This window comes from Lagenorhynchus albirostris, chromosome 13 (assembly GCF_949774975.1).
Source record: "Lagenorhynchus albirostris chromosome 13, mLagAlb1.1, whole genome shotgun sequence".
Taxonomy (NCBI): domain Eukaryota; kingdom Metazoa; phylum Chordata; class Mammalia; order Artiodactyla; family Delphinidae; genus Lagenorhynchus; species Lagenorhynchus albirostris.
This window is the reverse complement of record NC_083107.1, coordinates 68,022,316-68,044,518: the sequence shown is the minus strand read 5'-3', so window position 1 is coordinate 68,044,518 and position 22,203 is coordinate 68,022,316. Positions and strand designations below refer to the sequence as shown.

General features: G+C 45.7%; 1 long non-coding RNA gene across 1 annotated transcript; it reads left to right on the top strand.

The window, feature by feature from the left end:
* Nucleotides 1-10,067: 10,067 nt before the first annotated feature.
* LOC132531186 (uncharacterized) lies at nt 10,068-16,449 on the top strand. Its single transcript, XR_009544035.1, has 3 exons — nt 10,068-10,695; nt 14,221-14,471; nt 15,578-16,449. It is a non-coding gene; the product is annotated as an uncharacterized LOC132531186 (long non-coding RNA).
* Nucleotides 16,450-22,203: the final 5,754 nt, after the last annotated feature.

Sequence of the window (22,203 nt, the reverse complement as noted above, 5' to 3'; positions counted from 1 at the left end):
GAGGATCTGGGTCAATCACAGCAGAGTCTTGGTGAATGCTGAACAGACTTTGAAGGAGGAAGACACAGCGATGTGTGTGGCCGAAACTGCTCACATGAAGAGTTGTGTACATTTATTCCACAAGTATTTTCTGAGCATCCACTACATGCCAGTCACCGTTCTAGGTACTGGGGATACCGCAGGAAAGAACAAATAAGCACACACAGATGCCTCACAGATTGTCTTCTCTTGCGAGTGAGCTGAATATCTTGACCCCAGCAAATGGAATGTAAAATTCAGCCCCTTTACCAGTTTCTAGAAAAAAACTTTTCCCTCCAAACATGGGGTGGGGTAGGGCAGGGCATGTGTGTATGGGGCAGGGGGTATTTTGCTAAGGATTTATGGGGCCATGATGAGAGGCCATCACCCCTCTCACAGCCTCTCACTCTGTGAATCAGTCCTCAGTGTACATGACCCTTCTCCTAAGTCCCCCTTTGGCCCTGCAGCCATCCTGGGGTGCACTTCCCTCCCTTCATCTCCCACCATGAGCTCCCAGCCCAGCCAGCCTTTCTCCAGCAGTTTTCTCACAGACATCCAGTCTTGGGAGGGAAGGCTTTTGTGTCATTCCACTGTCACTGTTTGGTCTTGAAGGACACAGTCTGTTACTGGGAGGCCCCTACTTTCTGACATGGGGTTGTTGTCCCTCTCCCATTTCTACTTCTCAGAATTGTTCCAGGGTGAAATGACCTCGTATCTCAAAAGAACTGTACTCAGAACTCTCCAGCACTGTAGGTCATGTCAACCAGAAACACACTTGACAGTGACTTGCTCTCAGCGTTAGGTCAGCCAGCGGGAGACCAAGCACAGTGTGTTTACAGGAGGAAAGGTTGAGCATCTCCCCTTTATTTTGAATTGGATGTAATTTAGCACCTTGTCCTCACTCTTTTGTTAATAAAATAAAACAATAAACACATACTATCATCAAAAGAACATTGACAGCCTGTGTTTATGTTGTGTCTGTCTCGATTGCAACTGCTTTGTAGATTTTTAACAAAATGAGTTTTCACTCTGTGTTGGGGGGTATGATAATTAAAACAAAGAGGGAGGGCTGATTATTTTACTGTATCTTTCATTCTTGCTCTTTCTCTTCCTTTTCTTTCTTTCTTTTTTTTCTCCCTCAAAACAGAGATATTGACCCTTCCATTAACATTGACTTTGGCCATCTCTGATAAGGCCAAAGCAGAGAAATTGGGTTCTAAGAATGTCTGTGTTCACTCTGCGAAGACTCCAGTCGGGAGTCAGGCAAATGCTCTTTCCGTCCACTGTTCCCAGGGGCTTTATTTGCTGCTCTGCCCTGCCCTTCCTGAAAAGGACCTTCCGGGGTGATCTGGACACACGAATATGTTGCCTAGGGCGAGAGATGTGTGAATGAGGAGAGCAAGGGGAGAGGAAAGGAAAGGAAAAGAAATGAAAAGAGAAGAGAAGAAAAGAAAAGAAAAAAAAGGAACAATGAGAGAGGCTAGAGAATCAGTGTAAGCGCTGTGAACTCAGTGACATGGATCACAGACACAATGGTCATTTGTACCTTTTAATTAGGAGTTCAATCTTTTGGCTGAAAGTAACAGAAACACAGCTGTGGTTAGTTTGAGCCCCAAAGGAGGTGCTGGCTCACATGAGCTGACTGTGGAGACAGCAGAGAGGGAACAACTGGGTCCATGGACACCCTCGGGACTTGCCCCCTCCCTCCCCTCTTGGGTGTTGGTTCCACTGCAGCTCTCAGGGCTATGCCGGAGCACAGAGAGCTCCTCCCACCAGCTCCACTACTGACATAAACCCCTGAGACATCTTGGCAAACAGCAGCATACCATTTTTCAATTGTCAGATTTCAAAAATGTTAAACTCTGATACTCTCAGCTATCAGTGAAGGAATGGGAAAATGGAGACACTAATGCTCTGATACACTGCTGGGGGGTTGTAAATTGTCCCAGCCATTTTGGAGGGACAGTTGGCACTGTCTATTCTGATTTTGTGTATATATATATATATATATATATATATATATATTTTTTTTTTTTTTAGAAGATGTTGGGGGTAGGAGTTTATTAATTAATTAATTTATTTTTGCTGTGTTGGGTCTTCGTTTCTGTGTGAGGGCTATCTCTAGTTGTGGCAAGCGGGGGCCACTCTTCATCGCGGTGCGTGGGCCTCTCACTGTCACGGCCTCTCTTGTTGCAGAGCACAGGCTCCAGACGTGCAGGCTCAGTAGTTGTGGCTCACGGGCCCAGTTGCTCCGCGGCATGTGGAATCCTCCCAGACCAGGGCTTGAACCTGTGTCCCCTGCATTGGCAGGCAGATTCTCAACCACTGCGCCACCAGGGAAGCCCTGATTTTATATTTTTTTAATTTATTTTTTGGCCATGCTGTGTGGCTTGCGGGATCTTAGTTCCCCGACCAGGGATTGAACTGTTCCCTCGGCAATGAAAGTGCAGAGTCCTAACCACTGGATGGCCACGGAATTCCCTCTATTCTGATTTTAAATGTGGATACTATTGCTCTGATGATGCCACTTCTCAAAATCCTGACCAGTAACTCTCAAACATGTGCATAAGGAAATATCGGCAAGGGTTATTTGGAATGTTATTTGTAGCACAAAATTAGGAATAACTTAAATGTCCATCTTTAAACCATGGTACATTTTATACTCTGAAAATATGGAAACTGTTAAAAAGAATGAAATATGTACTGACATAAACCCCTAAGATATCTTGGTAAATGAAAAAAGTAATTTGCAGAATGACACATAATATGGTGTAACTTAAACATAACCAAAAACAAAACCTTGAAGTAATGATAGATGTACCTGTGTGTATGTTTATAACATATATTTCTAATTGTATCCAAATGCATAGAAAAAGTTCTGGTGAGAGACTAAGATTAGGGGTGGAGATCGTAGGAGACTGTCAGATTTGAATTTTTTCAATGATAACACATTTATGTATAATTTATGTATTTAAACTTAATTTTTAAAACTTAAAAAGAAAAAACTATGGAAGGATTCTGATTGGTTCAACTTGGGTCATGTGACTATCCCTAGACCAATGCACTGTGGTCAAGGCGCCCCTAGGGTTTTACAACTGGCCCCATGTGGGTTATACATTCAGCCCTGTGAACAGGGGAGCAACACACTTGATTGGCAGCTCTTTCCATAATTACATGTTGGAGTGGTGAAAGAGCTGTTCCCCCAAAAAAGGGAGGTGCTGTTCTAGGCAGACAAAATGGTAAGTCCCTATAGTGAAAGCTTTTGAGCCAGCATTGTCATTGTGGTATGTAGGTGTTATCCAAGGCTGAAAAAATTTGTCCAATATATTTCTATTACGATATAGGATAAGGATTTGTTCTGCTCACTGCTATATACCCAGAACCCGTGGAAGTTCTGGGTATATAGTAGGCACTTGGTATAATAATAGATGTTGGTTGAATGGAGACAACACTACACTACAATAGTCTATGATTACTTTAATAGTAATCTACAAATGGATCGCTGCAAAGGCAACTCCTCCCAATGCTCTCAGCAAGGGCAGAGGGAGAAAGGAAGAGGAAGACAAACCACCAGCTCAGGACTCCTCCCAAGGCCAGGGAGTTGCCATGACAAAGGCTGGGACAGTTTGACAATGACCTGGACTAGATGTGGGAGCCCCAGGCCTGACCCCAGCCCCTGTCACCCCCTCTACAAGAGAACTTGATCCTGCTGGGTCCTGCACACACCCCACCTCCCTACTTCCTATGGGCTGAGGTCTTCCCTGGAAGGGCCCAACCAGCTGGAACCTTTCTTCCCGGGCCGGCCCTCCCAAGAGCATGATGGTGGGATGAGCGTCCTTTAACCAGGTCCAGAGCGTGCCTGTCCAGGACCTCTGTGTCCCGGACCATGCAGTTATCCTGTTCATGATCTCCGCTGCCATGCACACACCCCAGCCCCTATGCCTCCTTTGCTGTTGAGTTCCCAGAATGCCTCTCACTTGAGCATGCTTTCTGAATGGAGAAATAGGGGGAAAATAATATTGTCTTAAGACAGAGCATTGAATATTATAATATTATACAAACATATACATAAATATATAATATACTGATACTATAATATTATAATGTATATAGCATCCATATTTCTATATAGTTTATTTTTGGGGGTTGAGACTTTATTGTAGATATACAATTTTGTATCTCTCTCTCTCTCTCTCTTTTTTTTTTTTCACATAACATCAAATCACAAGCATTTTTCCAGGTCATAAAAAACTTGTGAAGGCATTTTAATTAAGGCCAGGAGAGGCCAGTGTAGAAACCAGTGTATATTTCTAGGCAAAGGAGTGGAGGGAGGAAATACAACGATGCTGCAGGGTGAAGGAGTTCAGCCAAGAGTCCAAGTGGGGCCGTGAGGGAGGGTGCTGAGGCGGCAGGGCTGGAGGTGTCCTGGTTGAGGAGACAGATTGCCCGCTGCTTTACGTTCACTCCTGCTCCAGTGACCCTCAGGAGACCAGGCAGTGAGCCTATCTTTAGGTTTGATGGATTTTCTGGTTGGAGAAACTTGAGAATTTTAATTGTGGCAACCAAACCGATTTACTTGCAGAATGCTGGGCTGAGTCTGGCTTGCCTGAGTCTTCTGTAAGAAACCAAGAGGAGCTAGAGGTGTGCGTGTCTGGTGGAGACGAGAAACCCAAGCCAGGTAGCCCACGAACTGTGCAGATTCCAGGATGGGTCTTCAGATAGCTTTCCTTCACTTCCCGCCAGCTTGTCCCCTCCCCAGTCTTGTCACCGCTGGCCACCTCAACTCCCACAGCTGGGAGTCTGCACTGATGAGCACCTCCATCCTTTGCTGTCATCATTACCCAGCATTTGATGAGTGTCATTCATTCATTCGAAATATTTATTGAGCAGCTCCTGTCTGTCAGATAGCAGGTTATGCTGTTGTTATAAGACACATCCTTGTCCTCAAGAAGCTTCCATCTATCCAGTAGTCAGATCAAGGGACCACAGAGGTCACCCAACCTTTTGTCTGACTAACAGGAACCACCCCTGCCCCTGCCACGGTGAACTGATGACAGCTTTGCACGCTTCCCCAGAAAAACACACACATGCAAAGAGGTTTGCATACAATTGAGGGCAGCACCAACTTCCTGGACCCATTTATGATTTAAGGGTCTATGTTCAAGCAAACACTTGATCTGATTTAACCAACTTATTTTATAGATCAGGAAACTAAGACCTAGAGAGAGAAATGACTTGTCCATAGTGGATTAGGGGCTGAGTCAGCCCTAGAAGCCAGGATTACTGGCTCCTCAGACTCTGCTCCACCAGACCTCCTCTCTCTTCCCTGTGGGCTGGAGGAACCTGGCTGGAGAGGGGACATGAGCCAAGCCCTGGGGTGCCCAGTCTATAGGTTCTCGTCTTCACCAGCCCTCTGGCTCCTGGGGGATACGGGCTGGTAGTCAGGAGCTCCCTGAGCAGTTGCTCTGACCCTGATCATCCCAACAGGTTCCCCCCAGACGTCAAGGGAAATGTTGTGGAGGGAACAGGATGTGTTTTCCTGCAAAATCATTTGTCTCACAAGATGATTTGCATACTGGTCGGGACACAAATGTCATTCCCTGCCCATTTCCTCCCTAGAGAAAAGTGTTCCCATCATAGCTTTCCTTTCAAGGGAGGAGACAGCTGTGTGGGCCCAGTCCCAGCCCCAGGGGACAACTTCCCCCATAGAGGGGAATCAGATGTTAGTGAGGGCTCCTGGAAGCAAGGAGGCTCCTTTATTTGACCTCTTCCCACTCCCAGGGCTTGGCTGGAAGGGGCTTTTGGCTCCAGCTCTGGCAAACAGCCTGCTTCTGTGATCCCTGGAGCCCTGGGCATCCCACCTTGCTCTATATTATTGGAGTTAAATTACTGGAGAGTCAGCTGCTAGAAGAGAGCGTTGAGGTGATGATAGGTGAAAAGTAATAACAAATACTTTGTGCTTACTCTGTGCCAGACATTACTGTAAGCTTGTTATATGTATTGTAAATTCATTTAATCCTCACAACAATGCAGTGAACTTGGGTCTGTTATTTTTCCCATTGTCTACATGAGAAATCAAAGTTCAGAGAGGTTAAATACCTTGCCCAAGGTCACACAGCTGGTAAGCTACACAGCCAGGATATGAACTCAGCCAATCTGCTTCCTAACTAGGGACTCTAAACGCTGTGTTATAAGAGGGAGAGTTAGAAGACTGAAGGATTATTCTAACCCTTGAGGGCAGTGCTATAGTCCAGAAACATGGGCATGGCATTCAAGGCCCCTTATGATCTGGTTCCAGCCACACTGCTCCTACTGTGATCCATTACGAAACACTCCGTGAACCTGCCCCAGCTGGTCTGCACTTACTGTTTCCCCTGTCCAGACAGCACTTCCCCATTTCTCTGTCTGAAATGTCTATCTGAAACCGTGCAACTTAGATTGGGACTTGAACTCACAGTCTTCTGACTGAGATCACACATCTGGTCTCAGGACTTAATGAAACTCAGATTCTTGATGTCTTATCACAGAAAGAATTCAGTGAGAGACAAAGTGATAGGTAAGAAGTGGATTTATTTAGAGGGAAACACACTCCACAGACAGAGTGTGGGCCATCTCAGAAGGCGAGAATGGTACCAGGGTATGGGGTTGTCAGTTTTTATAGGGGTGGGTAATTTCATAGGCTAATGAGTGGGAGGAGTATTCTAGCTATTTTAGGGAAGGGGTGGGATTTCCAGGATTTGGGCCACCACCCACTTGTTGACCTTTTATGGTTGGCCTTGGAACTGTCATGGCGCCTGTGGGTGTGTCATTTAGCATGCTGATGCGTTACAGTGAGTGTGTACTGAGGCTCAAGGTCTAGTGGAAGTCTTTTTTTTTTACATTTTATTTTATTATTTAATTAATTAATTATTTTTTTGACATCTTTATTGGAGTATAATTGCTATACAATGGTGTGTTAATTTCTGCTTTATAACAAAGTGAATCAGTTATACATATACATATGTTCCCATATCTCTTCCCTCTTGCGTCTCCCCCGCTCCCACCCTCCCTATCCCACTGCTCTAGGTGGTCACAAACCACCTAGCTGATCTCCCTGTGCTTTGCGGCTGCTTCCCACTAGCTATCTATTTTACATTTGGTAGTGTATATATGTCCATGCCACTCTCTCACTTTGTCACAGCTTACCTTTCCCTCTCCCCGTATCCTCAAGTCCATGCTCTAGTAGGTCTGTGTCTTTATTCCCATCTTAACCCTTGGTTCTTCATGACCTTTTTTTTTTTTTTTCCCTTAGATTCCATATATATGTGTTAGCATACGGTATTTGTTTTTCTCTTTCTGACTTACTTCACTCTGTATGACAGACTCTAGGTCCATCCACCTCACTACAAATAACTCAGTTTCTCCAGTGGAAGTCTTGTCTGCCATCTTGGACCTAGTTGGTTCTAACCATTTATGTTGTGTCCTGTGGCTATGTCATTCTTTTAAAGGTTGTGCCCTGCCCCCTGCCCTCCTATTTCATATCCACTGAGAACCTCTGAAAAGCCCTTCTATCTGTAGGCCGAGTCAGGCAGGCCCTTTTCTTTCTTCTTTTTCAATGTGAGTGACTCTCATCAAATTGTCCTCTAATTATTGGCTAATGAGTCTGTCTTACTTCTAGATTTTGTTCCTAAGGGCTGATATCTGTTTTATTCATTTCAGACTCCTCAACATTAAACCCAGTACTTGCTAAATACTCAGCAGATGTCTGTTATGTACAGTGAACAAATCATGTTGCAAAATAATATGTACAATTTGCTAAATATTGTATTGTGTACACTGTAAATGTATCACAATCCAGTTATATCCCAAAATGTTAACAATGATTTTCACAGAATTTGGGTGATTTTTATTTCTTTGTTTGTATATCTGCATTTTCCAAAACTTCCATAATGAGCAGGTATTACTTTTGTAATACCAAAGGCAAACTAAATTTAAATTATTTTTAAATTGTTTTGGAATGAGTAATAATGCTAATAATTTTTGAGCACTTACCACATAAAAAAATTAAGGACTTTATATATGTACTGTCTCTAATGCTCACAACAGTTCTCTTTGGTAAGTAATATTGGCATTATTACCATTTTACAGATGAGGAAACTGAGGTCCAGAGAGATCAAGTAACTCACTCAAGGTGACACAATTAGTAAATAGTGGGGTTGAACTTGGAGCCCACCTTGTCAGACTCAAGAGCCTGTACTATAGCCTCTCTGCAACCACCCTTTAGATGGAAGATAGGTAAAAGGAAAATTTCTCCTTTTAAAAAATCGACCTTCTATTTTGAAATAATTTCAAACTCAGAATAGTATAATGAACTTCTGAATATCCTTCTCCAAGATTTAGCAGTCATTAATGTTTTGCCACATTTGCTTTATCACTCACTTTCTTTCTCTCTCTTCATATATATGTATTATTATTTTTTATAACAGCTTTATTGAAGTATTACATCTCATACAATTCACCCATTTAATGTGTACAGTTCAATGGTTTTTAGTGTATCCACAGATATGTGCAACTATCACCACAGTCAACTTTAGAACATTTTTGTCACCTCAAAAAAGAAATCCTATATCCTTTAGATATCTCCCCCATAAACCCAACTCCCCCCAGCCCTAAGAAACCATGAATCTGCTCTCTGTTTCTATAGATTTGCCTATTCTGTTCAACACATTTTGGACATGGAATTATATATGTCATTTTTGTGACTCGCTCTTTCACTTAGCATAATGTTTTCAAGATTTATCCTTTCATACTACATTCCTTTTTATAGCCAAGTAACATTCCGGTATATAGATATATGCTACATTTTATTTATTCATTCATCAGTTGATGGACATTTGGGTTTTTTCTACATTTTGGCTATTATGAATAATGCTGCTATGAACATTTGTGTACAAGTGTGTGGACATAAGTTTTCATTTCTCTTGGGTATATACCGAGGAATGGAATTGCTGGGTCTCATGCTAATAGTATGCTTAACTCTTTGAGGAATATTAATGTGCATATTATTACTTCTGGACCATTTGAGAGTTAAGTTGCAGACAGGCCCCTTTATCCCTAAATACTTCAGAGAAAACAGACGAAGGACATTCTTTTTCATAACTACATTTCAATGATCAAATTTAGGAAATTTAACATGGGTATAATATTACCACCTATTATATGGTCTATATTTAAATTTTGCCAGTTATGTCCTTTTAAAGCGGCAATTTTTTTTCCTGATCCAAGATGCAACCCAGGATCACGCATTGCATTAGGTTGTCTTTGTCTCTTCCAGTTTGGAACAGTTCCTCAGCCCTTCTTTATCCTTCTGTGGCTTTGTAAAATGCCCCTCAGTTTAGGTTTATCTGACGTCTGGCTGGCTGAGCTTCCAGTGCCCATTTGGTGGGCGCTGAGGTCAGGTCGGGCAGCTGCAGACCGGAGGAGCCCGGCCAGGGCACAACCTCAGGGGAGGAGCTTAGGGGAAGCTGAAGGAACTAGGGAGGGGACACCACAGTGGAAGATTCCCCACGTGGAGGATTTCCTGGGAAGTGCCCCGAGAAAGACTGGCTCTGTGGGGACTTCTCCCTCACCCTTTCCTGGGAACTGCTAAGAGGGAACGAGAGGGTGTGTCTCAGGGCCAAGTGCTTCCTGTTGTGGCTTCACAGAGGACTCCTGAGGCCTCGACCAGCCTGGGCCCCGCCTGGGAAAGGCTGCAAAGAGAGACGTGGGGATGTCCGGGAAAGGGCGGGTGGGGGAGACCAGCAGGCCCAGTGCTAGGAAGGAGCTGCCCCTTTCTGGGAAGGACTTTGATGCAAGAGCCCACCCCTATACCCCTCCCTCTCCCGTGCCCTGCCCTCCAGCTTCCGGCAGCCCCAGCTCGGTTCTCTGGAAGGCACTGGGGAGAGAAGGCTGCCGCGAATTCTAATCAGGCAGGAGATGGAGATGGGGAGCTGGAAAGCATCTTGCTTCACTTGGCCCTGAGCCTGTTTGTTCCGCAAGGACTCCCAGCCCAAGGCCCCGCCAACCTTTGCAAGAGGCCTTCTAGGAGTTCCGTCAACGTGATGGAGAGGAACAGAATCTTCAATCCTGATCCCCAGTTGCCAGGCAAAGTTCTGCCTGAGGCAGCAGTGGCTTGTCCATTTGTTCATTCATTCATTCATTTTGTAGCTAGAGATCCCTGTTCCTCAACCTTCTCTCTCCCTCTTGGGGAAGAGGCTCGGTGGGGCTCCCAGGTGGCCATCCTGTACCCAGCTTGCTTCTGTTGAGAACACTTGTCCTCAGAGCCCCAGAGGACCTGCCCTCCCTCAGCTCCAGGGCCTTGGGTTCAAGCCACGCCAGGGCTGAGCCGACCCCAGCTCAGTTTACAATGTGGTAACCGACACCACCTGGGAAGGGCAGAGCCTTAGGGAGCCAACCAGAAAGGAGTAAAGCAGGGAGACGAGGAAGGACACTAATACTTTGAGCACAGAGTGAGCCCAGAGACCAGCAGGCATGTGGTCACACCTGAGTTCATGCTCTGGCCACCAGCAGTCAAGCTCTGTTCTGTCCTCACAGGCTGTTGACAATTGGAAAAGTTCATGTAAAAATCCAGACTTCTGATTTTTCTTGACAAATGAAAAGATCTGGCAACCCTGAGCTGCGTTCTGTGTGGCAGCCATGGTAAGTCAGGAAACCTTATTGTTGTTATCCTTCTATTACCTGCCTATTCCCCAAGGGCACCTGTGATCTCTTTCAGGCTTCACCATCACCTTGTGAGGCCAGAGACATTAACCCCACTTTATACATGAAGAAAGCAAGGGGAGAGGTCAATAACCTTGCCTAAGTTTCTGGCCAGGGAGAGGCAGAGCTGGGCTTCTCATCCAGGTAATCTGCTTCCCGGTCCATGCTCTCTGCATTCCCCTCAACTTTTTCCTGGTCAGAGAGCTGGTACTCCCAGCAGCAGCTGGATGGACTGCAGATGCAGACAGCAAATGAAAACCCTCTGGCTGCCCAGGTCTGGGGTTTCGTAGGCCTCAGCAGAGTCCTAAGCTGGGCGAACCAGCTCTCAGTGGAGGCTCTGGAGAGGCAATTCTTTACCCATGCATGGAGCCGGAAGTGATTGGTCAATGGTCTCACCACCACTCAGGCAGGCGAGAGGACCTGGGCACCTCTGGTCAGTCTAGGTGGTGTCTCCCTTCCTGACTTCTCTCCCCTTCGCTGGAAGCAGGCTCCCTCTGGCAGCATCTTGCTCCATTTGGCCTTTCTGCCACACGTGGTGCAAACTGGTGGTGCAAACTGATGGCGCAAAAGGGCCAAAACCATCGCAGTCTGCAAATCACAGCACAGTCCAGACCAGTCAGGCTTGCTCGAGCAAAGCACTCTTTCTGGTCAGTGGTACGTTCTCCTCCTGGAGAGGCTGGCTGACCCTTTTCCTGGAAGGGCTTGTCCAGTATTCTCCAGCAGTTTCTAGGAATGAATGGAGGAGCAGTGCCTGAGGATTACAGGGTTCCAAAGGAAGCAGGGTAACTACTTTATAAAAATAGCTCAGCTGTGTGTGGCACCTTACGGTTTATAAATCCTTTCACATCCATTATTATGTGTATTATTTGGTTCTCAAAACTTGATGAGCCAGATAGAGCAGTAATTGGCAAATATAGATCATCTAGGAAAGGGCACATAATTCTGAGTTCCATTCTCAATCCTGCCACTTACCTTGAGCAAGTTCACGCCCTCTCTTTTAGCTTTTATTTCCTCATTCACTAAAAAAGATAACAAATTTTTTATAATGGGTGAACTGTGGGGTTTTTTTTAGTTTAAATAAATTTAATTTAAAGAGATAATAATCTCTCCCAGCAAGGCTACTCTGCTTTATAACTCCAGGGGGTGCTATTTACATGGAATACCCTGTGATGAGTCCCCTTTAAATTGTGCCACAGGTGGAACTCCTCATATGCATGTCATGAGGATTAAATGACATAATTTATGTGCTAGCACACAGTCTGGGAGATAGTAGGTGATTAACAAATACTTGCCAAGTGAATGAACTGCTCACTCAGTCACGATGGATTTTGAGAGGCGCTCACAGGAAGAAGGAAGTAGTACTGGCTCCCTGTGGCTGGTGTTGAATTTCCTGCCCATTCTTCTGTGACTCTTGCCAATTTGCCCTTTGTCCTAGGCCTCTGGGCTCCCAGCCGGCTGGAGGCACAGACTTATCTGTGGGGACTGGAGAGTTGGGCCTGGGCTGGGTAATGACCAGCCTTCCGCTCACTTGAAGTTTCCGCTGGGGGGCTGGAAGCCACAGCATCCAGATGGCTAATTGCTTTGTGCCTGTTTCTGCAAATCACAGTGATTCACTGTCCCTGCTGAAAACACGCTCTCTTTTCAAAGATTTAATGGTTTCCAAAATTAATTTAGCCTCATCTGTTATGCCCCTGCCCTTCTGCACTGTCCCCTTCCCCCCCAGCATCCTCCCTTGTCCCAGGACGGAGCTTTCTGCTCCAGAAAGCCAGCTTTCACTCTGCTAGGCATAGTGGAGAAGGTTGGGGAGCACAGACCCCTTTCCAGGGTCACCTGAGCACACACTCAGTGTGGACTTTTTGGGAAGAAGCCTAGGAGGGAAGGGCTGATGTCAGGGACACACTTATCTCTTACCATCCTACATGGTTTTGGCCACCCAACCCACTGACACTCCTAGACAAAGAACTCCAAGGAGCTCCCGTTTGCACTGCTTTGCTTATAAAACTCCTAAAGATCATCTGTTTTTTACATGTGAGGGACATGGTCAGCTTTGTTTGTTTTAGACAGCTCATTATGGGTCCATGAGACCTTGGGACCAGATCCCTGGCTAAGAGGCCAGATTTTAAGGAGTTTACCTCCATCCGATTCTGTATTGTTTCTTGACTATCTTTAGGCTTCTGTTCTTCCCCGGTAACATAAAGGTGATATAATCCCTACCTCTGCCCACTGTTCATTTATTTAATAAATAGTTACTGAGTCTCTCTGTATATCAGGCATGTGCTAGGGATTGAGGGTACAGTAGCAAAAAAGCTCCACAATCCTGGCCCTTCCAGAACTCAACTTGCAGTCTAGAGTGGAGAAAGAAAAGGCCCGTGGCCAGCAGGCTGATATATTCTCTGTGAGGGAACATCGGGGCTAAGGGAGCACCCCATCTCCTGGAGCCAGGAAAGGCTTCCTGGAGGAGGTCATGCCTGAACTGAGTCCTAAGTGATTAGAAGGTGTTATCTTTTTTTTTTTTTTTTTGCGGTACATGGGCCTCTCACTGTTGTGGCCTCTCCCGTTGCGGAGCACAGGCTCCGGATGCGCAGGCTCAGCTGCCATGGCTCACGGGCCCAGCCGCTCCGCGGCATGTGGGATCTTCCTGGACCCGGGCACGAACCCGTGTCCCCTGCATCGGCAGGCAGACTCTCAACCACTGCGCCACCAGGGAAGCCCTAGAAGGTGTTATCTTGAAGAAGAAGAAAAAGAAAGAGGAGGAGGGGAAGAGGAAAGATGAGCAGTGTCCAGGTAGAGGAAATAGCATATGCAAAAGCCCAGGGCAGGAGAACGGTTCATACTGAGGATCTGCAAACCAGTGCAGCATGACTGGCAGAAAGACAGAGAGAGCAGGAGTGGTGAGAAGGGCAGCTGGAGACAAACACGGAACTAGAGCAGCAAAGGCCTTTTAGCACCTAATGGAATCACTGTGGTGTTTTAAGCATGGTCCAATGTGTGCTCTGGAGAAATCACTCTGGCTGCGGTGTGGAGAATGGATTGGATGGGGTAAGACTGGAGGTAGGAAGGTCAGGTATGCAATGGCTGCATCTCAAAAGCATTCTGAGACCCTGGGTGAGATACTGCTAACCATTTTTTTTTTTTGCGGTACGCGGGCCTCTCACTGTTGTGGCCTCTCCCCTTGCGGAGCACAGGCTCCAGACGCACAGGCTCAGCGACCATGGCCCACGGGCCCAGCTGTTCCGCGGCACATGGGATCCTCCCGGACCGGGGCACAAACCCGCGTCCCCTGCATTGGCAGGTGGACTCTCAACCATTGCGCCACCAGGGAAGCCCTCTTTCTATTATTAACATCTTACATTAGTATGGCACATTTGTCATGATTAATGGACCAATATTGGTACACCATTATTAGTTAAGTCCAATCTTTATTCAGTTTTCCTCAGTTTTTTTCATTTCCTTTTTCTGTTTCAGGATCACATCCGAGATACTACGTTATCTAGTTGTCATGCTTCTTTAGGCTCCTCTTGACTGTGATAGTTTCTCAAAATTTTCTTGTTTTTGATGACTTTAGTAGTGTGGGGGAGTACTGGCCAGGTATTTTGTAGACTGACCTTCAGCTGGGATTTGTCTGATGTTTTTCTCATGATCTGACTTGGAGTATGGATTTTTGGGGGAGGAAGACCACAGAGGTGAAGCACTGTTCTCATCACATCATATCAAGAGTATGTATATCGACATGACTTGTTACTGTTGATGTTGACCTGATGACCTGGCTAAGATAGTATTTGACAGGTTTCTGCACTGTAAAGTTACTCCCCCCACTCCTTTCTATACTGTTCTCTTTGGAAGGAAGTCACTATGGGCAATCTACAACTTAAGGATTGAGGAGTTATGCACCACCTCCTTGAAGGCAGAGAGTATCTACACATGTTATTTGGAATTCTTCTACATGGGAGATTTATCTATTATCCCTCATTTATCTAATTATTCAATTATTTATTCATATTAGTATGTACTCATGAATATTCATTTTATACTTTGGGTTATAATATGATAATATCTTATTTTCTCGTTCAAATTGTTACAACTTTAGCCATTAGGAGCTCTTTCAATTGGCTCCCGTGTTCCTTTGTGTTCTCTACCGCACCACCTCCCCCCATCATTGTGGAGTTTTGAGTACTTCCTTACTTTTTGGCATTATAAGATGCTCCTGGACCATCCTGTATATTTCCCGCCCCAGTTCTAGAATCAACCATTTCTCTGAGGTGACCCAGTCCTTTTATTGGAGAATGGTATTAGAAACCAAGATCTGGGTGTTAGGTGTGCTCATTGCTACTGGGATGTCATTGCTTCTACATCCTCTCAGCTGACATAGCAAGGAAATAGATGTGTATACTAACCCATGTATGTACGTATATCTATAAATATTTCCATATGTAACCATCTGTATCAATATTAAGTTAAGCATGATTTCCCACTTATGTCTTCAATTCTAATTCATTACCACATGGATCATTCTAGCCTTCTCTTATTTGTCTATAAACATCTATTCCAACAATAAGAAATCTGGCTCCCACCATCTTCCATTCATTTAATTATTCAATTCCAATGTACATGTGTTTTCAACCACCCACTTTTTAAAGTAGGAATTTAATTATTCCCAAACTACTTATTTCACATATCCAAGATTCCATAAAGGACTTTATGATACTCTGTCCTTACAGTCCCTGACCTGTGCCGACCCAGTTTGCCAAACTAAAATGCCAATTCTCACATTGATGTCCTCTCCAGGATTTGGGTTGATTGTTTTTTTCTGATCTCTTTCCAGCTGAAATGTCCTTCTGTAGGTCTACTGACAAGGATGCATCATCCCAGATATTCCCTGAGTAACAAACTCTTATTCTACCAAATCTATGCCTAAATGGTTGAGCAGGTGGTGTAAAAGGTAGAGCTTGTCTCTGCTGGGAGAGAGGAGTGCGTTCTCCACATTCTTCCTCACCATGGACAAAGTTCTCAGAAGCCACTTTGGCTGTAATGAGAGATAGAAGTATCCCTTAATGGTGTGTTCCCATATCACCACACACCACACCGCCTGAGGCAACACCGCTATAAATAGCACTTGGTCTCCTTACTAGTCCACCACAGCCGAGTTAACCCAGACATGATGGAGACTTGGTGGGAAGAGGAAAAAGCAGAAAAACAAATAAAGTGAGAAGAGGAGAGGAAAAAGGACAATGGAGAAAGGGCAGTGATGATATTAATAACGTATATAATTAATGATTTTAATAATTACTTACATTTGTAAAAAACTTGAACATGCATGGTTTCATTTATTTCATTAAGTATAATGACTCATAAAAGTATATATTTAGTTTTAACCTATATCTTAGGTTATTGGCTTTTGTGTGTTCTAGATTTAGGGATAGGTACATGATCCAAGCTGCGCCAATGAGAGTTGGCTCTGGGACTATTGCTAGAACTGTTGGAAAAGAAGCGTGTTCTCTTTCCATTGGGATTATACAGTAAGTGTGAATGGATGGTCAATATATCTAGTTATTTGTTTGCTTATTTATTTGTTTATATGCATAGAAGAAGATCTGAAGACAGTATCCCAAAATGTTAACATCAATTAATTTTTGGTGATAGGGTAATTGGTGATATTTATGGTTTTTACACATGTATGTATTATTTATATTTTCTATAAAGTCGTATATTACATTTATATTAACATAGATTTTTCCTGTTATAAATTCTTGTTTTTAATTATTTTATAATATACTTATGTTACAAAACATAAGTACATAGAAATATGTTTATAATATATTGTTATCTAAATAATAGATTAGTGTAATTTTCACACTAATATAAGACAGAAGTCCTTTACCCCCTAAGGTCCATTTATTCTTTCCCTTGGTTACTGACTCAAACCCAGTTCCCTACGCCTGGTAGGACATGCATCCTTAATCGCAGGACGATCCTGTGTCCTAGAACAACTTTTTTCAAAATAAAGGTTTTTACCTTTTCAAAGTAAAGTATTTATGAAAAAGGTATTTTTCAAAATAAAATACAATATTTAGGAACTGAGAGGTTCTATTGGTTTTGTCCACATCCCATCAGACGCTAGACCTCGTCAAAGAACAGGCTGTGTTCTCGGCTGGCAGTGGCAGGAGGACCAGGGATAGAGGGACCAGTTTTGTAGTCATTTTAGAAGGAGCTCAGTAGGTTTTTTCCATAGCCCTGCCAGAGAGCAGAACAGCTCCCACCCCACAATGGAAGAGAAACAGCTCCAGTGGCAGCCCCATTCTTCCTGGGTTCCCTCCTCCAGTGTTTACGAGAACTCCTGGGAATTCTCCACAGACTGGGCTGCCCTCCCTGCCAGTCGCCCGCTCAATCCTGCGCTCTCCCACTGTGGACACAGGCCCCACCCTCAACTCCCCAAAGCACAGCCAAGGCCAGGCTGCAGCATTAACAAAACCCCCCATAACCCCTGAAGAGATGCCACTCATTCCAAAAGAAAACCACCTTTTATAATAACGACACAGAGCCTGTAGTTTCACATTGTTCTGAATTGCATTGTCTCTTTTCCAGAACAGGTTTAAGTTTTATCCCTGCGTAACGCGAAGTCCTATTAAAATATTTTCCTAAAAACAAAAGGGATTATTCCCACAAGAGCAATTTACTTCCACCTCCACAAAAGATAGAGGAACTGGGATTAAAAACCCAAACCCACACAGTATAGCATAGCAATTTGTCCTCTTTTCACACCATTGCAGTTTTCAAAAACAGGAGAGACCACTTTCTACACATTTTCGTTTCTACCTATTTGGAAACAAAAGCGTGAGTCTGACAGAGGGTCAGGGGCTTGGCTGGGGGGTGGGGAATGGGGGGTGGGGAGTGGGGGGATGGGGTGTGGGGTGTGGGAGAGACTCAGGAAGCGGGTGGGAGGTCAGTGGACACAGAAAGCACCAGGTTCCCAGAGGCTGGCACTTGGAGTCAGATATGGGGAGAGAGGGACAGACAGTAATCACAGTCAGTTTGCCTGACCACTGAGTGTTTGTTATTTCATCTTCAAAGGAGGCACCTGGGAGAGCCAACCTCTCAGGCCCCTTCCAGCTCCCGAACTCTCCATACCTCAGCCAGGTCAGTGAGGTAAGGGGCCACCTCCCCAGGTGTAGGTCTCCACAGACCGTTTTCCGGGATTGCATCAGCGCTCATTCTTCCACCTCCAAGGGCGCCTACACCTCCCTCCTCCGCTCCCAAAACTTCTTAGGTTGAGATAACACGCTTTTGTTCTCTCGCTGACTCCACACCCATGGGGAGAGGGAATGAGGAAACCTTCGGGAAAGTTCGGCCTATCTGATGAAGGTAAGAGGTAGGAGGCTGCCCCATTACTCCTCACGCCTTCCAGGTTCCCGAGGGCCCCCGCCCGATTCAGGAGGCGTTTCTGGGCTTGGCTTCCTGGCAGGTGAGGCTTGCAGGCACTGGGGGTGCTCAGGAGGGTGGTGAAGGCCCTGGGCTCATAAATCCTCATCTTGGGGATTCATTACGGATTTTTTTCCAAGGACTCCACCAAGGAGGAGGTGGGTATCTTCTAATGGCTTCTCATCAGACTCATGATCAGGTCCAAACTTCTCAGCCTGGCATCCTGGATTCTGCAGAATCTTGCCTTGGCCTTCCTTGCCAACCCCCTCTTCTGCTATTCTTCTCAGACCCACTGAGCTGTAGCTACATAAAACTGCACTATTGCCCTGGACATGTTATACGTGTTCATGCCTCTGTGGCTACTTTGCATATTCTGTTTCCTCTGTCTGGAGTGCCCACTGCCACTTCTTTTCTTGGAGAACTCCTATTCATCCTTCAAGAGCCTACTTAAAAGTCATCTGCCTCTTCAAAGCCTTACTTGATCCTCAGGGTTGGTTGCTCTGTGCTCCAAGGCATAGGGTTCCTTCCCTGGCTCACCACCCAGTAGGGTAATTATTAGGATTTGCATGTTTAAATTCCTCCTAGTTGCTCCTCTAGGGCAGAGACTGTGTCATTCACCTTTGTAAACCAGTGCTGGGCCCTAATAATTCCTCAGGCAATATTTGTGTAAGAATGAACACAATTTCTGCTGCATTTGTGGTATTACTGAGTAGTATTAAGAGAATGCTTCAGTTACCATGGACATTTCCTGGCCCACAGCGCTATGTCTCCAGACAAGGGTCGTATATCTGTGAGTCTATGTATTCACACAGCATCAGTACGGTACTCCTCAGATAGTTTTACATGTGTTTTATTTATTTTACACATTTACCTGATGGGTGGTTATTACGGTTACCATCATAAGATGAAGAGACTGAGATGTCAAGAGATTAAGCAACATCATGTTCAATGTTATAGTACATGCGTGGCAAAGCTGGAACTTGAACCCAGGTATTCTTGCTGCAAGAGCCGTAAGATCTCTGCCTACACCAGAGGTTCTCAATAATGAGTCTTTGAATCAGCAGATCAGCCTCACCTGGGAACTTGTTAGACATGCAAATTATTGGGCCCACTCCAGGCCTACTGAAGCAGAAACTTCTAGGGTGGGCTCAGCAATGCATGTTTTGACCACCTGCAGGTGATTCTGTTGCATGGTCAAGTCCAAGAACCCAGGCCTACATCATCGTAGCTACTCCAGTGGCTGTGCAGAGCCAGAGGAGGGCGCTCCAAGGCAAACCTTTATCCCTGAATAGTCATGGCAGCTGGAATGGAAATCTAGCCCCAGGTAGAAGGGAAGAAAACCCATGGACTGGGAGTTAGGAGCCAGAGTTCTAGTCTCACCGGTTCTGTGATTATTGATGGTGATTTTGAGCACCTCTCTGGGCCTCAGTTTTCTCATCTGTAAAATGAGGATGTTGACGAAATGATCTCATATCTAATTTCCCTTTATGCTCTGTTATTCAACTCTCCTTTGGAATGTGTTGTCCATGCCAGCGGTGGAATGAAGACGGGGTATGAGTGCTCACTTTACATGAATTTTTCCCATACTTGGAAATTGACCATTTCCAAATTCCAAATCCTTGGACGAGCTATCCTCTACCATCTTCTTCCTTAAGGGCAGGAAGTGGGAGCAAACATTTGAGTTGACTCATGAAACTTTATTAGGCAAAGAATAGAAAACCGTTTGATGACACTGCTTTGGACCCCCTTCCGTTGCCCGAGGCTCCTCCCCTGGGCATTTTCCCTGATTCCTCTCCTGTCTCCTGCTTCCCCACTGGGACTATGCCAGACCCTCTTGCTCACAGGACCATCTCCCTGTCCCCGCTGTGAGCTCATGTGCGTTCCCTGCCCCTCGACATGGGGTTGCCCAACTCACCATCCTTCTGAGGAAGGGGGAGGGATGATGTGTCAGGGTGACTTCCTAGGTGCACCAGGGGCTCAGTGGCCGAATGGGGGAGCCCATGGATACCATTAAGCCCTATCCTACTGTTTTCATGTGGACCTGAGGGCTCTCCCAGGAGTGCACCTACTAGTGGGTGGGGCTGTGCCTCCTGCGTACCTGGTGGGGCCCAGCATTTAACTGGCAGCTGGATAACCTGCGTACAGCAGGCTGAAAAGAAGAAAGAATGCCTCCTGCCCCTTTGAGATGATGGAGATTCAAGACAAGTAATGGCATTGTAAAAGTAGAGCCCTGAATCAGAAAGGTGGGTTGAAGAATTTTAATCACTCAGGACCTGGGTGTCAGCAGGAGAACATGGCTGAGCGCTCAAGTTCTGAGAGGCTGTGAGAATGTGGGTAGTTCTAGAAGTCAGTCAAGGGAGATATCGCCTTCAGGAAAACCACACGTGCCAGATAAACAGCCAGAGTATCTGTCAAATCAGCATCATCCTCAGAGAGAGACTTTCAGCATGAGGTGTCCAGAGTCCAGGAAAAACCTAAAAAGTGCAGGACATCACGTGTTGCTGGCAGCCCTTGGGTTAAAAGCCAAAGAAGGTGGTTCTTAAACAAGGTGCCAGGAAGAGCAGGAGCTAATGCTGATTCTTCATCAGCTGAAGCTCAGTGAGGCTGCATGTGTCAGCTGCAAGTGACCCAGGGAAGCTGGATACCTCTTGGACTGTGCATCGGTGGAACTACACGTTAATAAAGAATATGTGTATATTCCAAACTCATCAGATTGTGTACACTAAGTATCTTCAGCTTTTTGTATGTCAATCATACCTCAATAAAATGATTTTTTTTAAAAAAAGAATATGTACGTGGATTTGTGTGTAGCTATAGCTTCTAATATACCCTCTAAATCAACCCAGTACCCTGGATTCCCATGTTAACACCTTTGGTTGATGGCTGCTCTCTTTGTCCATCCTGAGCACCCCACAGTGGGCCTGGTAGTTGAGTTTAACCTGGAACCTGATGACCTGCCTCAGTGGCCCTGGGACTTCCCAGGATCCAGGGGGCTTGAAGGCCTGGGGAAGAGCCAGGCATCAGTTAAGCTTTCTGGCACTGCTCCAGGCTGAGTCCCTCCCCTCTCCCGTCTCCCCAGTCTGTTCCTGTCCCAGCTCAGCCTGAAATTGGCCTGCTCTCCTGCAAGACTTCTATTAAAGGAGTCTTCTGCATATGTTCAGAATGGATTTCAGCCTCACTCCTTAGAATCTCCTAAACATCCTACTCTCCAGCTTATATGACTTCACAGACGGCAGAGCACTCATTTCTGGTGTTGTCTTCCATTCAAAGATTGGACAAGTCCAAACACTTTTGTCCTTTGTTGCTGAGGTTGTGCAGGAGAGAGGAGATGTGAGCTATAGTCTGAACAAGCTGATGCAATCCAGCTGTGGGCTCTTTGGCAAGGCATTTTGCTTCTCTGGGCCTCAATTTTATCATCTGTAAAATGTGAGTGCTGTTTCAGATGCCCTCTGAAGTCTTCCAGCCCTACCATTCTGAGATTCTGGAGCCCGCTCTGGCCCAAAGAAGAGGCTCAGAGGTCCTGTCCGTCACCCCACAGCGCCCAGGTGGAGGTAGAGAGGGATGCGTGCAGTCTCAGGACAGCAGGGAGGACTCTGGGCCCGATGAGTGCTTTCCCTTCATGGACTTGGATTAGAGGAGTGCCTGTTGGGTGGGGCCTGGCTGGAAGGAGTGAGACAGTCTCCCCCAGGCCTCCCCCTGCCTGAGTGGTTGCCTCACAGGCTGTTACGTAGCTCTCCTTACGACTTTCCAGGGTGGGGCAGGGAAGGGCAGCTGGGGAGCAGCTGATGCAATAGGCAGGCACAAGCCTGTATTCTTCGAAGACTAAGCAAAAGTTGGCTGGGCTGGGCCCGGCCAACCTGGGCTGCCGTTGCAAGGCCCTGCCCTTTGCAGAGCTTCAGCTTCCTCTTCTCTCCTTATAGCTGAAATGCGGTTCACTGACTGGTCGTCAGAGCCAGTAACTGATACTTTGTCCATCTACCCCTGGTGCTCTTTAACCCGTAGCTGAAGAGAATATCCTTGAGCGCTAGGAAT